Source organism: Nicotiana tabacum, chromosome 24 (assembly GCF_000715075.1).
Source record: "Nicotiana tabacum cultivar K326 chromosome 24, ASM71507v2, whole genome shotgun sequence".
Taxonomy (NCBI): domain Eukaryota; kingdom Viridiplantae; phylum Streptophyta; class Magnoliopsida; order Solanales; family Solanaceae; genus Nicotiana; species Nicotiana tabacum.
In genome coordinates this window covers 61,056,770-61,067,316 of record NC_134103.1, presented here as the reverse complement: position 1 = coordinate 61,067,316, position 10,547 = coordinate 61,056,770, and the positions used below count along the sequence as shown (strand labels likewise).

The following is a 10,547-nucleotide window of genomic DNA, read 5'->3' as shown; positions in this document are numbered from 1 at the left end:
TATTTAACTCCAATCCATGTGGATACAATATTATATTATACTATATTCGACTAGAGAGCATATTTAAGTGTATATTTTGCGCTCGTCATATGGTGCTAAAAACCTTTTGCGTTTCGAAGGCCAGCATCAACAACGTAATATTTTTCTACCAAAATGAAATAAACTTAAATTCATTAAACTAGCTAACAACATTAAAAAAACATATATATTTAAAGTTAATACCATTTGGTGAAAAAGGAAAATTTGTCATTGGGTCAGCAATCGCACTTTCAAGCACTTTACTGTCCTTACCTTCCCAGCCAGCTGCAATAAATGTGAACCGCATATCAAAATCGCACGCACATAGGACATTTTGTGAAGCATTTCCTTTGCGGTTATGATATGCCAGTTGCTTGTTTCTTGGGACTTCCCCTTGAATATATGTTCCATCAATTGCACCAACACAATCCTACCAAAGCCAAATAGAGAATCATCAGGAAACAAATTCTTGCAAGAATAAAACACTAGCAGTTCAAAAGGAGGTTGTTGGCTAACCTCAATGCAAAACCATGGCCATCAAAAATAATAATGAACATGTTTACCTTGAAGTAAGACCAAAAACGGCTATTGTGTCAAATCATAGGATGTATGTCGGTCATATTTTTTGGACATATAATTATTGATGCCATCTGACTAATTGCTTTAGCAATTGTTCGAACATGCCGGTTAATTGTCTCGAGCGAATGTTGAAAACATTTACTTGCCGAGTGCTGACTATCATTATGTGCAACAACAGTCAGAAAAATAGCTACGGACTCCTCAATTGTAACACGTGTGGTGCGATGCTCGATTGGCAACAAATTATTTTGTCGTATCATTCCAATAAACCGGTGAAATATTTCAGGATAGAAATGCATAGATTCATATATACGCATGCGATGTCCCTAAAGAAGTTCAATAACCCATGCCATACCTGGTCTAGATGTATGTTGCGGCCTTTGAGATAATAACCATTGTTCTCGTCTGATCTGTTTAGAAATTGCAACACATATTATGTCATCCTCAATATCATTGTCTGAATCAGTGTCACTGCTGGATATACTCATTTCTTTTAAATCCACCCTTACAGTCAACCTACAAAAATAAAAAGAATAAACTGTCATGTTTCTATACTACAAACAAGTATAACTAAAATAAATAGATGGATCAGCATAAAAAGTGTCATGTTTCATGACCATGGAAAGTAAGTGATAAAGATTTTATCTGCAAACAAAGAGTACCAGAATTGATAAAAAAAATTAGATCATTGCACTAAAGAAAGAACGCCATGTAGGTAATAATATTTTTTCTTAGTCATAGTTAGTCCAAAACCATGAATATCTATGCTTCATGTTCATGAGTAATGACAGCTATATGCAACTTCACTAAATTAGAACATTGCACTAAAGAGATAACGTCATGTTGTAATATCACACTCGGCAATAATACCCAACTAAAGTACTACTTAAATAATAAAGTTTAGTGCTTCATCACATTAGATTACAACATAACAAATTACAATCACGGTTACTTAAATTTACTGCAAGTCCTTAACCTATTGAGCTTGAAACTTCTCGGCCATATGGACGAACATCTTACGAAAGCTGGGGTCAAGCAAAAGAGGTACAGCTAGAGATATTTGCTTATCATCAATATAGTACTTTTCCATGATGAATTGCAGCTGGGTAATCACGACTTGCTCAGAGTAGACATCAATCTCATGAGGTATCGATGCTTGTGCCCGTTCCTCCTCGTTTTTATTTTGCTTCCTTCCGGTCTCTCTTCCACTTCAAATGCTCAATAAAATACTTCTGGTTATAATATGATAAGTCACCACCTTTTTTATGGCGTGTATATGTTCCACCATCAGTCGCCAAAGATGTATCTGCCATAGTCTGCTTCCCACTGCTAGTACCAGTACTTGTACATATTCACAGGCCCAGTACCAACAGGATAGTTGTCACAAGAAAAGGGTTCATTATCCACTGCAGTAGCTTCATCTGATCATCGAGGGGAAACAGGTGTTGTACTGTAGACGACATGGCTTCCCGTGGCAAATGAATTTCCAAATATCTCTTCTAACAAGTCAAAGTGTTCAAGCCCCTTTATCTGTATTTATAGATTTATTTTTTCTTTCATTATCTGAAAAATATTTAAAATAATATGTTAGTTCAGAATGCATAAAGGTACATCATACATATTTTTACTCGTCTCATAAACTTACCAGCACATGTTTTTGCCAAATATCAGCTGGGCAAGTAAGTGTGTTATTTTCAGGATCCCAACCATAGCCGGAGCAAGAATTAAGGAGGTTCCTAAAGTTTTTCGTGTATGTCCTTAACCTTTGTTGTTTGGACTTAATGCGATGTTCGTCATAAGTGTCTTTCTTGCTAGATTTCATCCAAAATTCATATAACTTTCTTCAATCGTGGAGCACTTAGGGTCGAACCATTGAACCCGCACTTCCTTGCATCCTCATGTAGGATATGGTTGAGGATCGACGTGTCCTCATCCAATCAATATTCAGCATGTGCACTACGTGGTTTACTCATTCTTTTACCTTTCTACACTATAACAATAATAGAATAATCAATCGCATATGAAAGCTTTCATCTTTAGAGTGCATAACAACTGAAAATAAGCCTTATAAGTAATATTGAAGGCGCATACATAGGAGAAAAAAGGAAAATAAAATTTTAAATCAAGTTACCCTGTTAAACGGTGGCGGGAGCAGTCACAGAATTCTTGTCTGAAATCCCAAAGCCAGCTTCAGGTGTGACGTGCATAATACAAGAAGCACGAACTGTCATTGCGCCAACCAGATAAAATTGACACGACCAAAAAAAGTAAAGCATAAAAGATTTCCAACAAATTGAGAAAAAAGAAAAAAATCTTCAGAGTACAGTAGAAGTGGGGAGAAATAAGTAATTATTCAGTCAATAATATAGACGTAGTTTCCAACATTTAGTCAAATTGAAAAGTTACAAACAAAGAAATTGCAATGCAGGAAGAACTCACATACATGTAAGAGTTTACAAATCTATGAAAAAATCTTACAAATCAAGCAAATAATAGTAAATTTTAGCAACTACCGTCAAAGAATATCGTCGCAGCTGATGGGAGATACCAGCCCCTTGCCGAATTGGGATGGCAAAGGCAGTCGCACACTTTGGTGAGAAGAAGACTTGCTGCTTGCGTGTTGTGTTTCTGACTTTATGGAAGGGAAAGTAGGTAGTTGATGATTACCTAGGTTAATAACTAATAGGTCCTTATTATAAATTTTAAAAATATACGGTAAATTTATAAAACTAAAAAATAGCAACCTTCCAATTTTTAATTGAAAAACGGGTTCTCACCAGTTTTTCAAAATTGAAAATGCATTTTCAAGTGAGATTGGAAAAATTGTAAGATTTCGATAACCAAACACTGTTTTGAAAAAAAGAAAAAATTTCTTATGTCCAAACGAGCTCTAAGTCTGCTAAGGTCATAACCTAAGTGTAATCCCCAGCAGAGTCTCCATGTTGTTGCACTTTATTTTGCGTGAGTCAAAACAAGATTCAACTAGTGATTTTCCTTGATGATAAAAGGAGTCGCTACCTATTATTTAAAGGTATACTATGGTACATGTTTAATGGTTAAGATTATTATCCTATTAGGCTGCTAACTATTGAGATTTTGGGTAAGAATTTTTATTTTTCTAAGGGGAAGGTGTTAGGCACCCCCTAGAATCTACCTAAGGTAGCTCCATATGACTTAGATAAGGTCCGGGGATATTAAATGTCTATATTCTACTTGGTTAGTGCTTAAAAGTGTATACCTTACCCTATGTCATGTTTAAAAACCTATCATTTTAAAAGGAAGATAATATATGTACTTTGAAAAAGAGAATATAGGTTTTAATTATAAAAGTCTTTTGAAAAGTGTCTACACAATTTGAAAGAGTTTTGAAGTATATTTATAATGTCTATGTTTGTAAGCTTATAAACATGGTTAGGTTTAAAATATTTTATCTTTGAAATAAGACGGCCATTTGTGTAACGTTAGTAAAGTAAGGCTATTTGAAAAAGTAGGCCTTAGATATACTTTAAGATTAATTTCAAATCTCGTACCCAAGATTTAGAAGAAAATCGTTTGAAGTGTTCTTCGACCGCGATTGTGTTTTATTTTGTTTTAGAAAAACATGCCTTGAAAATCATTTTCTCGATTCTGGTTTTTAAAAAAAGAAAGTCGCTTACTTTTTGAATCTGCCTTGATCTTCAAAGAGTTTCACAAAAAAGAGTTAGTACAAGTGAAAGCTAAACTGTATAGTAGAGGTAACTATGTATGTTTGAAGTTGTTTAACTACTGAAGAGATAGTGCTTTTAATATTACCTATAATTTTTAGCTTTCCTAGGTTTCTTAAGTAGTTCAAAGATAATAAAAAAATCATTCATTCAATATTATCAGTGTTGATACATATAAGAATAACAGTAAACTTATAATAGCTGTGAAAGGAAGGAACGGACTCATAGTTTTGGACCTGAAAGGGATTAGGCCCAGCAGACAGCGAAAACAAACAGCAGCAACTCCTATGACCTTAAGGTTCAGGCAAGCATCTGGGCCTGAGTCCTTTTAGAACCCGGCAAAGCCCAACTCAGATACATGAGGAAAAAAAGAAAGGAGATTATTAGATATACGGCCCAATGTGATACTTAAATACAAACAGGATCAATGTAAGGCTCAAAACAAAACTGTAATAGATACTGGTAATCAAAAATGCAATGAAATTAATGTAAGGTCAATGAGAGTATATAAATTAACAGTGAAGCTTTTTTTTCATTTAACACTAACTCTAAAGAGATTAATAAATGTCAATGGTTAAAAGCTTAAAAAAATTACATTCATGGCCAAGACATCCTTTGGATCCCTGGCACTTCAGAGTTCGCAAGGATCTCAGGGACCCCGAGCAGTGCTTGTATTAGGGAGGGTATCTCAACCACTAACTAAATATTAATCTTAAATACCCTTAACCATTCACACTTACTCCTCCCAATAGGTTTAACACCCAATGAGGCATTCACTGTTACTCCAGAATGGTAACAATAACACAAAGGCATATACCTTTCTCACAGGCAACTATACAGAGTACTACTATGAATAGGAGATAGCAAGTAACACTATAGGGATCACAATCCAAATACAAGGGTGTAGTACACTGTCAATATATTCAACATACTTATGAATGCTCAAATAAATCAATAACAGGTACAACCAAAAGAGAGGGAACACCAGAAAATTATTTAGGAATCCAAACATTAGGTTATATGATTAAGGAGTAGGGAGACACATGCATCTACTGATAAGTTCAGGTTTACAAGAATCCCTACTCATAATACTTTGATAGCTTAATAAACTACGGTTCATTCATAGACTAAATCTTAACCTCTACTAGTAGTATGAGCCAACAACTTCATTCAGAAGCTCTAAGAGCATTGACAAGGAGTGTTTATGCAAGTAGATTGATTTTAACTTAAACATGTGATCACTTTCTCCTTAAAGGTTTTCTAATATCATGTTCAAACTTAGGTTCATCAAGAATTAAAGCATAGAATTACACTCAAAGCAGGGCAAGTAAACATCAGAGGTTTCTCTTAAGTCCACAAATGAGTCACAGTTAACTTATGCAAGCTTAGCAAGGTTCAGTTTTTCTAATGTAACCATACAGCATGAGAGCACAAATATAAGCAAAAACCTGTTTCACAATAAATATAAGTGTAGAACCCTTAGGAGATATACAAACACACACGTGATATATTCCTAAAGAGTACAAAACTACAACATGGTAGATTATCAAAGAGCATAGAATCATACCAACATGATAATTACAGGGGTTCAGAAAAATACATTGTTTCACATTAAGTATGCATAGTTCTAGTAGTAGGATAGTGAGTCCACTTAAACAGGTTCAGTAAATTAATCCAAATATAATGAAGTTCTATTTTCAAATATGTCAACAACATGGCATAACAAAGAGAGGATGCACAAATATAGCATCTAATCAAGCTCTTAAGGACAATAAAGAGCACATCTTAGGTTAGGCTGGCAGAACACATATAAGACCAATTGCAGAGATTCATTAGAGCTTAGTCTAGTTATATTCATAGACATACCTATATAGTGACGCTCACATGCATCATCAAATAGTCATGTAGGTTAACAAAAAATCATTACAATGATTTTTCAAGAGCTACAAAATCACAAAAAGCACATTGGAAGAGAGAAAGCAACCCAAACAACTGCAACTGATACATTTCAACGAAAATGATAGCGTTGTAGTTAACCTTAAGTGTTCATATCTATTTTAGCTTTGGTTCATAAGATAAGAAATCTCAAGTGCATGATACAAATCCATAAGTAATACTAAGGTAAAGATCGATAGAGTAAACATGAGAACCACAGAAAAATCATCAGGAAAATCTAAAGTTAGAACATGTGTACAGAACCATTAAGGCTTTATAGCTGGATACATAAGTTTTAACTAACACACAGATTGTTTAACTTAAAGAGCATTCATTAAGCTTGCAAGAGTAGTCGATAACTTGGTTTCAAGATATTAAGAGAAGTAGTCGGTTCATATGAAAAGCATGATTATCAAACACAATTTAATAACAACACATTATGGACAGAGACAATCATCAGAGAACAACAGGATAGACATGATTTTAACCAAAACGATTAAAAGAAAAGAATGGTCGAAGTACACTGACCTTCCTTTGAGCAACAAACCAAATAAGGATTCTTGTTAGCCGTTTAGGAATCAAAGCTCAAATAACTACCAATGAATTGAACTCAAAATCGGAAAGAGAGAAAGATGAAGAATCAGTTAGAACCTAGATTTTCTGATAGACTCTGTAAACTATTGAATACTCATATTAGGTTGTGTATTGATGTTTTTCTTAGGTTGTTAGGTGTTGTTAGGTGAGAGAAATTAAGGCTATTATTTATAGTGCCTTCAAACCTTAGGGTTCCGGCAGATTTAAATGGCGGTAGTGGAGAATGAAGATTGCTAGATGATGAAAGCAAAATGAGTGAAAACTGAAGAAAATAGAGGGGAAAATCGTTGAAAGATTTACCTAAGTGAAAATGGTTGTTGAAGGTGAGAATCCATCAGAGAAAACCCCAATGTCAAGAGATCACTACGCTTGACCTCTGGACACAAATAATGATGATGGTGCTAAAGAAAATCAACCATGCATGCCATGGATTTGAAAATACAAAGGAAGGAACAGGCGAGTTTAGTAACACAATTTGGGGTCTAGGGTTTGATTTGATTTTTGAATTCTATTGGCGGAAATGGAAAAGAATAGCAGGATTCGCGGATTATAGGGACATATAGGTATTTCATGCTTTGATTGAGATGACCTTGCACAAATTTATATAAGGTTTTGGAGATTGATGGGGTTAGGGCAGACGGGTGAGTAGAGAGCAAAAGGGGAAAGGGGGCGGTGTTGGAAAGAAATGATTTAGGGTTTGGGGGATTGCGGGTTGGTCTCCAGGGTTAAGAGTGAGAAATAGAACGGGAACCGTTGGATCTTTTGATCAACGGCTTTGATCATTTGGAGATTTAAAATTATTTAACAAGTTTAATGAGAAAAAACGACAACTGTTGGATCTTTGTAATTCAATAGTTGAGATAAAACATTAGTAGGGGTATTAAAATAATGAGAAAATCAAAAATAAACATGGTCCATTGATGGCATGGATCGATGGTCAAGATTAAGTGTGTTTGTTTTGTGAGTGAGTGGGACAGGTGACATGGCGCACTGTTATTAGCTCACAGAGATTGGCATGGATTGCCAACTTGGATAGAATAGGTTGTTTGGACCGGATCAGATGGGGAATTTGGGCCAACTATTAGGCTAGTTTTAATTTTAAAATGGCCAATTTGTATTTGAGTGGGCAATTGTAATTTTAGCCATTTAGTCTTTAACTTTTTTAAAATTAATTTATTTATATTAATTAATTTCAATCAAATGTGATAGAAATTATAATCACCAAATACACTACTAATTACTGTAATTAATTAATTATCTACTAAATATCTTATTATCCCATTTACTATAATAGTTTCAGATTATTTTGAAATAATGGGCTATGTTGCCAAAATTTGAGAAATAACTTTACTAAATTAATTATAAACTTATATGATGAATATGAAAATTATTTTAATGGTTTCAAATATAGTAACATAGTAAAGATAATATGTTTATAATTATAATTAATAAATTACTAATTAATACCATTAATTACTTAATTTTTTATAAAATAATATATATTGTTAATTAGAAAATATCTTTAACATATTTATTGAAATCAATGAGTACAAATAAATTAATTTTTAAAAGGTGGGCCAAAATTGGTCGTCAACAGGTACCATAGGATGTACACCCGCCTGAGCCATGCTCTCCATAGAACCAATCATATGAACCAAGGTGTCCTGAAGCACTGGGATAGCAATAAATCCCTCTCTAACCTGAGATGGCCCTACTGGCTCATCCTGAACTAGGATCTGCTCGTCACTTGGAGCTATCTGTGGCTCAACTGATATCGCTCTAGCATGAGCGTGTGTAGTTGTACGTGCTGCACGTGCCCTAGGTTGGGCTCTAGTCTGACCTTTACCCCTCGTAGTGTCTATAGTAATCCCTCATAATCCCACTCGTACTAGCACATCCTCAATAATCACTTCTGGCATTACCAACGACCTACTATAAAGTGATCATAGTAGGCCTAGGGGATCCAATTCGAGTTGCTTAAAAACAGATAGTTGCATCAAATTAATACTTTCCCCTAATTCATAAGGGCTCTATCAACCTTATGTTTCCTAATGGCTAAGGGAATTGTAAAACATCTAAGATCCCTCAGCTTTGGAGGAAGCTTATTCTGCACTCTAGTACTGCACTCCTCAGTAAGTACAATTATTTCATATTCTGCATGTCTCCTCATGTTGGCAACAATTTCTCTAAGATACTTGGCATATTTTAGCACTTCATGCAACACTTCCACCAAAGACAGATTCAAACATACCTAGCTCAAATTATCTACGAACTTCTTATACTTAGCATCATCTTTCTGATTCTGCAATCTTCGTGGAAAAGATGGCGGTGGGCTTGCATCTATTCTCGTCTTTGTGTATTATTTATATTTTTTTCCTCCTTTATTGGCATAGCCACCAGTTTTTTTTTTAGGTACAGACTTTTCAGAGGGCAGATCCTCCAATTCTCTTTCATATCTCAGATTGATAGCTTGCACTTGTTCTATGGGATTTTTCTCAGTATCGCTTGGGAAAGCTCCAGTAGGACTAACATTCTAATTAGAGGATATTTTCCCAAATTGCCTCATCAAATTTCTGAAGTATGTTTGTACTTGCTGATTTTCAAGCCTGAGTTGTTGATTGCGAAGCAAGAGCTTCTTCATCAAATTGTTTGTAGTCTCTTATGCCTATTGTGGTTGCATCTGCGATAAGTTGTCATTTACTTAAGGTCGGCTATTGTTATGATTACCACCCATGAGAAGTTGGGATAGTTCCTCCGATTAGGATTATACATGTTCCCATATTGAGCATTCTGGTTGACTGGACCTCTACTTTGTTACCCCATATAATAAATGGATTCAGGATTCAATGAACAATGGTTACTCGTGTGGCCTTCTCTGAACATATCTAATAGCATGTAGACATCTATTGCATATTCTATATCTGATACGCCTGACCCATTGCCAATTTGATCAACTGATTTGTCAATTTGGCCATATATGCCGTCATAGTTGAAATCTCATCTAGCTCGAGTGCACCTGTTATCCTCTATTTTATCATTCTTCTTGGTTCACCATCACTTTGCATGTTATGATTATTTGAAGTAAAGTTTTTCAAGAGAGTTTGAGTTTCATTATAAGATTTCTGCATGCCACTCCCTACCCAAGTTGTTTCGAGATTCATTTTTGAGGCCACATCTAACCTATCAACAAAAGTATGACCCAATACCTCATCAGTCTGACAACGATGCGGGCAATCTTTGAGTAGTTTCTTGTATCTTTTCCAAGCTTAAAGAAGAGTCTCACCATCTCTTTTTTGAAACCCAAGAATTTGGCTTCTCAGTGACTTAGCTTTCTTTGTGGGGAAGAACTTGATCAAAAATTTTTGTGCTAGATCATCCCACATGCGAATTGAGTTAGCTGGCTCATTTTGCAACCATTGTTTTGCTTCCCCCAATAGAGAAAAGTGACACAAAGTCAGTCTGACATAGTCCTTGAAAATATTTGGATAGTTGTAAGTATCTATAATCTCCAAAACATTCGGTATATGCCTCAGTGGATCTTCATGAGAGAGACCCACAAATTACCTTGCTCACTAAATTAATTACACCATATACTGATTCAGCTCAAAGTGACCAGTAATGTCAGGCTATATAATAGTTTGAGTCATGTTTACAAGATTAGGCTTTGCGGCCTTTATCACTGACCGCTCGTCATTTTCTTCCATCTCTATTGATTGT

The 10,547-nt window shown here is 35.0% G+C and overlaps 1 long non-coding RNA gene and 1 other non-coding gene across 2 annotated transcripts; one reads left to right on the top strand and one right to left on the bottom strand.

The window, feature by feature from the left end:
* Positions 1–1,447: 1,447 nt before the first annotated feature.
* Positions 1,448–3,240, bottom strand: LOC107772010 (uncharacterized). Its single transcript, XR_001644961.2, has 4 exons — positions 3,111–3,240; positions 2,729–2,785; positions 2,243–2,587; positions 1,448–2,160 (listed from the first exon to the last, which is right to left on the bottom strand). It is a non-coding gene; the product is annotated as an uncharacterized LOC107772010 (long non-coding RNA).
* Positions 3,241–10,046: 6,806 nt separating this feature from the next.
* Positions 10,047–10,153, top strand: LOC142178684 (small nucleolar RNA R71). Its single transcript, XR_012706951.1, has one exon. It is a non-coding gene; the product is annotated as a small nucleolar RNA R71 (small nucleolar RNA).
* The last annotated feature ends 394 nt before the right edge of the window (positions 10,154–10,547 follow it).